The sequence below is a fragment of the Salvelinus sp. IW2-2015 genome, unplaced genomic scaffold (assembly GCF_002910315.2).
Source record: "Salvelinus sp. IW2-2015 unplaced genomic scaffold, ASM291031v2 Un_scaffold1117, whole genome shotgun sequence".
Classification (NCBI taxonomy): Eukaryota; Metazoa; Chordata; class Actinopteri; order Salmoniformes; family Salmonidae; genus Salvelinus; species Salvelinus sp. IW2-2015.
This window is the reverse complement of record NW_019942734.1, coordinates 45012-51390: the sequence shown is the minus strand read 5'-3', so window position 1 is coordinate 51390 and position 6379 is coordinate 45012. Positions and strand designations below refer to the sequence as shown.

General features: G+C 40.9%; 1 long non-coding RNA gene across 1 annotated transcript; it reads right to left on the bottom strand.

Annotated features, from left to right (window-relative positions):
* Positions 1-3646: 3646 nt before the first annotated feature.
* Positions 3647-5308, bottom strand: LOC139024160 (uncharacterized). Its single transcript, XR_011475452.1, has 3 exons — positions 5101-5308; positions 4294-4415; positions 3647-3998 (listed from the first exon to the last, which is right to left on the bottom strand). It is a non-coding gene; the product is annotated as an uncharacterized lncRNA (long non-coding RNA).
* Between the last annotated feature and the right edge of the window lie 1071 nt (positions 5309-6379).

The window sequence follows — 6379 nt, the reverse complement described above, 5'->3', positions numbered from 1 at the left end:
TGCAAAGTGATGGATTGCCTGTTATCCACTCGTTGTCCCTCAAGTGTCAGTAGAAACCACATTTGTTTAAGCAAGTCAGCCATATCAGCTATGTTTTTTAAAAAAGGATTCACTCCTTGGTGCTGAAAAGAAAGCTCTGCTGTTGGGACAGCTTTATGTCGACCCTAACAGTTTGTGGGCACCGTTTGTCAAAGTTATAGTGCAATTAATGTATTGTTTAGTGTTTGTGTAGTGGCTTTGCTGGCATTCATCTAAAACATTTTGGGGGAGTTTTCCACCAAGATGTACATGCTGCAATCACCACTGGGTGGGTGAATATAACACATCAACCCTGTTACCTATAGATAGACAGTCTAGAAATGTTGAAACAATTTACATTTGTTTGGTAAGCTTGCATTCCATTCCCCTGTCACATGGGGATCTATGGTTGATTCTAAATGAAATAGTCAACTCTGTTACAGTCAACCCTGTCACTTTATTTGCGCACTTAATAGGCACTTGCTATAGTATGTATTTTTACTTTTGAGATGGGAAAACATGTGTTTTATTAGGTTGAACATGTGCTCTTTATGACAGAATGTTAGAATTAGGTGAAATAAAAGTTACACTCCCCAAAAGGTACTCAACTGGTGGAATGACCCAAGTACTGAACTGGAGGTGGGAGAGCTAACGATGCGTCTACTGTTGCTCTCTCCTCAGATTCTTAGAGAGCTATTTCAATCTGATATTTCTCCTATGGTCTAAAATAGATGTGTATAGAGGACTCCTCTCTAATATAACATGTCACACATTGTAGCAAACTGATGGAATGTTAGGTGTCTCATTGAAAGTCTAACATCTACCATGACTACTGGATGTTTCAATTCTAATAAATAACAAAACATCCACACCGTAACAACAATATTGCTTTTTTAATAAATGCTTTTATTAAACAGTAAAACTTAAATAACAAAATTACATCTCAAACATCACTGGCCTGACTTGAGCAGCTCTGCCTGGGGATGGAGCCAGCAACTTAGCTGCTACCGGTCCGGTCCAGGTACCTGCAGACCTCCTCCAGACCTCCTTTTCAGCACTCTCCCTTAACAGGTGAGGTGGTGGAAATGATCAGAGTTGCGTTCAACTTGAATAAAGATGAGAAACTCTGGTTTGTGGAGCCACTGGTCTGAGGGGAGGACTTCTGTTTAAACCATGTCCATTTGGGGATATTTTCTAGGACAGTAGAGGTGGTGAGCAGAGATGAATTTAATTAGGATAAAGATGAGAACCTCTGCTCTGGGAGGAGGGTCACTGACCTTCGATGGTTTGTTGCCTGATAAAGAGGATACTTGCTGGCTTGAGGAGACATAATGTTTTGTGGAGGAAATGTGGCTTGAGACTTAAAGAGGAGGAGGAATTATTGGGCGACACTTTTAATGACCAACGTAACCTCAGTGGAACTGTGGCTTCTTCGAGTTCCAGCTCTAGGCAGACAGCACGTCAGGAATGCTGTAAGACATCAGAGACAGGTAAGTATCTATATATTTACATGTGTGTTGCATGTACACTAAACCCTCACATTTGATAATGTCACTTTTTAAAGTGACAACATATATATTAACAGTGTAAAACATGAATAGATGTTTAAACATTCTTTACCCCATCTTAATTCTCTTCCAGATGCCTGGCTTTTCTTGTTCTTGGAGGTTGGCTCTGATGTTTCAGCCTCTTCTGGAGCTTCTAGCTGCTGGCTGCTGCCCCCTGTGGCTTGGCACCTGCGTCCTAACTCCCCCCTGGTTGGTCCCTGTTATTCTTCTCTTTCCATATTTTTCTGTCTCTTCTCCATTCTCTTCCTTTTGATCTCTCTCTGTCTCTCTTTCTCCCTCTCTCGTTCTTCCTCTTCTATCTCTATTTGCTTCTGTTTGCGTCTCTCCTCTTCTTCTCTCTCCATCTCTTTCTTCTTCTCATCTTCTTGTTGTCTCTGTTTTGGTATTTTCTCCATTCTCTTTCTTTCTACCTTTTTCTGTTTGTTGTTCTCACCCTCCATCTTCTCCTCCATGTCCATTTGGTTCTGTTTCCATTTATATTTGTCTGTTTCCATATTTTCTAATTCTATCAGCTGTTCCTTGATTTTATTGAAGACTTCCTCCAAATCAGACTTCTTATTGTCATTGATGAGGGCTGTCTCCATCTCCATCTCTCTCTCCACTCTATTTTTCATCTCCTCTTCACTTCGTCTCCAATCATTTTCTCTCTCTCTGTCTCTATCAAATGTTCTCTCTGGTTCAGTCTCGTCTTTCAATCTAATCTCTTCTTTCATTCTCGCAACCTCTCTGTCTAACACTAGTACATTTTGGTTAACCTGTTTCACTCTHTCATTCTGTCTTCTATACGYTTCTTTCGCTCTTTCAAATTTGATTTTGTATTGAATCTCTTTTGTTGTCATATCTTCTTTCAGTCTCTCAACCTCTCTCTCTAACTCTTTCACCTTTTCGTTAACCAGTTTGACTTTCTCACTCTCTGCAATACGCATGTCTCTTTCTCTTTCAAATATGACTTCCTTTTCAGTCTCTTTCAATCGCTCAATCTCTCGTTCTAACACGTTTATCGTTTCTTCTGCCTGTTTCACTTTCTTCTTCATTTCTTGTCTTTCCAATTCTGCTTTTCTCTCCCTTTCCATCTCCCTTTCCTTCTCTCTTTCTGTCTCAATAGGTTTGTTGTTCCAGGCCAGTCTTGGTCGCTGATCCTCCATGACTTTCTGCCATAGCCTCAATCTCTCTATCTCTTGCTWAAAWTTAAAAGGTTAAATTAGTGATAATCTATGACTAAGACATACTTTCAAAGCATTTGCAGAGAATGATACATAGAAATACAACTTAGACCTAGGTAATTGAATCAAACACTGGACAACATCAATAGCAGAGTCATTTTGATCAATTCATCTGGACAATTCATTGTCAATTAATGTATTGACATGGTTTGAAAAAATTATGAGACATTTTATGGAATCAATTATGTCCAAAATGTGTACAAATACAAACACACAACTAGCTTGCCCATTCAGTTAGGGGTTTGAGAAATTCCTGTTGCAATTTTTTTAACATATGTTGCCTCTGATGTTTATGCTTGTAGAAATTACTCCTACAAATGATGTTTCACTAATGCAATTATTTACAACCTGCACAGATACAGTTAACAACAACAACAGTAATGACGTTAATAAGGAAGTGGATATTCAACCGGCAGAAGAAAGGCGTAGGGGTTGAGATAAATGAAGGTTAGGTTTAGGACCTAGGGTTGGGTTATGGTAAAGGTTAGGTATAGTTTCAGTGAGGTTAAGGTAAGGGTTAACGTTTAGGAAAGGCATAAAAGTTAACATTGGATTAGCATACAGCTGTCCGCCGCCATTCATTTTCAGCCGGGTAAATATACACTGCCTTTTAATAATAACAATGACATGTCTTACGTGGGCCAGTTGTAGGTCCACCATCAGGAGCTCCAGCAGTTGTTTGAGTCTGTTGATCTCCTGCATTTTTCTCTGGTTCACCTCCCATTCTTTGGCTCTCTCTGCCTCCCTCTGTCTCTCTGCCTCCCTCTGTCTCTCTGCCTCCCTCTGTCTCTCTGCTTCTCTCTTTCTCTCTGCTTCCCTCTGTCTCTCTGCCTCCCTCTGTATCTCTGCCTCACTGTGGCTCTCTGCCTCCCTCAGTCTCAGGATCTCAGCCTTCCACTCTTTCATAATACCCCTTTCTACTCTTCTTCTCCTCCTTTCATCTTTCAAAAGGGCTCTGAGATGGTCTGTCTCAGACTGTAGTTGTTCAATCATCTCGTCTTTCTCCGTTCCACCATTCCTCTTCTTCTTTTCCTCCTCCCAGAGACACACTTGAAGTCTGTCCATCTCCTTCTTCTGATTTCGGATCGTTCGATCCTTCCCCCTCAACTCAAGCATGTGGGCTTCCTTCTCTGTACAGGTCTTCTTCTCTTCCCTCAGGAACTGAACCTCCATCTCTGCCTGCTTGTATCTGGGAGCAAAGGAATGTCAACACATTATTTAGGAAGTGAACTCAGACAATTTACTACAATATTACAATAATAATTAAACTTCTGATCAATTAAACTGCCTTTAATCACACAACTCACTCAACTGTGACTTACAGTACGTGAATGTGATGAGTTGACTGTCCATGATGGCCAGAGGTGGGTAATGTGTAGCTCTGGTCCAGGGCATTAAGTACAGCTTGCAGACACTGAGCCTTCCTTCAGCAAGCCGCACATAATGCCCTGGACCAGAGCTAGGTTATGTGATGAATGACTTACAGACTGTTCCACATGATAGGAGGGGGTAAGAAGACAGTCCCAGTAGGAGACGGAGATCGTCCAGAAGAAGAAGAGGTGTCCATCTCCTCAGAGACTGCAGGAAAGGTCTACAAGTTTTATTTCTGGAAAATGAAGAGATGCCTTCGTTCAGCAACAATGTGTGTTTCTATGATTCTGTCACTAGATGGTGCCATTGTACACAACATTTACTCACCAGGTCAGTGAATTCAGAAACAGCCTTCAGACTACAGTAYTCAAACTCTAGCCTACAACCCATCATGCATCAGCACGACTAATATAATAATRCCTCATCACAACTTCATAATCACAGTACACCTGGATTGTGTTCACAAAGTGTTTCAGGGTAGGAGTGCTGATCTAGGATCAGGTCCCCTCCTGTCAATCAAAACGTATTCAGTTTGATTTAAAAGACAAAACGGATTATTGATCAGCACTCCTTCTATGAGACTTTGTGAATATGAGCCTATGTGAAAGAACCTTTCTGGCATATGCTGGCTAGACAGTACACAGACAGACAGATAGTCTGACAGACAGACAGATAAGTCAGCAAGACAAACAGACAGAACGAGTAAATACAGATGGAGTGATTGATAGCAACAGAAAAAAACAAATCCATAATTAATAATTGTATTTTATAAGGCTAGCTAGGTAATGTCAGAAAGAAAACATATTTCAAATACATTAACGTTCACCTTCACATGTGTTATTTTACCATGCCAGATTTATAGGCTAAGTAGGCTAGCGGATGGTTAATGTATTGTAAACTTTTGTAAATATTTGACTCACCTCAAATCACACTTGTCAAAGCGCAGTTTTAGTGTGGAACCGAATAACATCTTCGGCATTAACTTTCTCTGTTCTGGAACTGTATTGTTGCGTCATTTGGAACGCTTGAGCGTCATAATCCGTTCACCGCGCCTGCTTGATTGACAGCTAGGGGTTCTCCTGCGCATCAGTGTCCAAAAGTCGATATGGTTTAGCTACTCATAATTGATCAAGACATTTATAACTATTTTCACTTGACTTTTATTTCGTGTATTTTTGCATAAGGTTATTTGGTAGTCTATGTTGTGTGATTTGTCTTTGTATGGGCCTAAAGTTCAATGAAATACAAACATTTCCCACACAAATACAAATGTGTGTGTTTAGTGAGTACCAAAATAATAACAGTACAGCCATAACTGTAAAAACAAACATACAATCACAACTCTGGTGCACCTGTCCAGGTCGAACTGTTCAGTATGTCACCATCACCAACTGCTGGGCTACACCTGTTCCCCGGGGTACAAGAATCCAGTTGGTCCGTTTTCAATTGACCACCGTTACCTCAAGAACCGCCTATTCCAATGAATTATAACCTCTTATTAGTTGGTCCCTGTGACAGTCAAATCCCAACGCCCTAACCGCCTGCCTGTTGATTGTGGTGCTCTGTTTGAATCTAATCTCTCCGCTGTAGTAGTGATGGGCTTTCTGAGTCTATTCGGTGAGCCGGAACATTTGGCTCCGTTCAAGTAAAAGAGCGGGTTAATTTTGCTCATAAACGGATCTTCCTTCAAAATGCTTAAAATCAATCTAGAACAATTAAAAAATTGCAAATATTCAATGTAAAAACCAAAATGTAGGCTTCCATTAAGTCAGATCGTGAAATGCGCTTTAAAAAAAAGAAGAATTCGTTTTTAAGCATGAAATAAATCCTCGTGGACCAGATTGACCCGCTCTCCCCACTATTTATTGTTTCTGCAGTGAGGATTCACCCCCTTTAGATAGTGATGTTGTAATTTATCTACAGATAAACGTTGTTCTGAGCTCAACAAGCAGTAGTAGCAGTATGCAAATCAGAGAGCCAGATGAATGGCTCTTTCACCGATGCAATTCGGTTCCCGACGTTCAACAAAAAGAGCCGTTCGTTCGTGAACGACACATCACCACACTGTAGTTCTCCACCATTGCGTATCGTCAGCTGGAGGAGCGTTCGGCCAACTTCTCATCCAAGTAAATGGCAGCGGCGCATCATACATCCGCTGAACTCCCAAGGGACAGGAAGGATAGTTCACGATGCAACAAG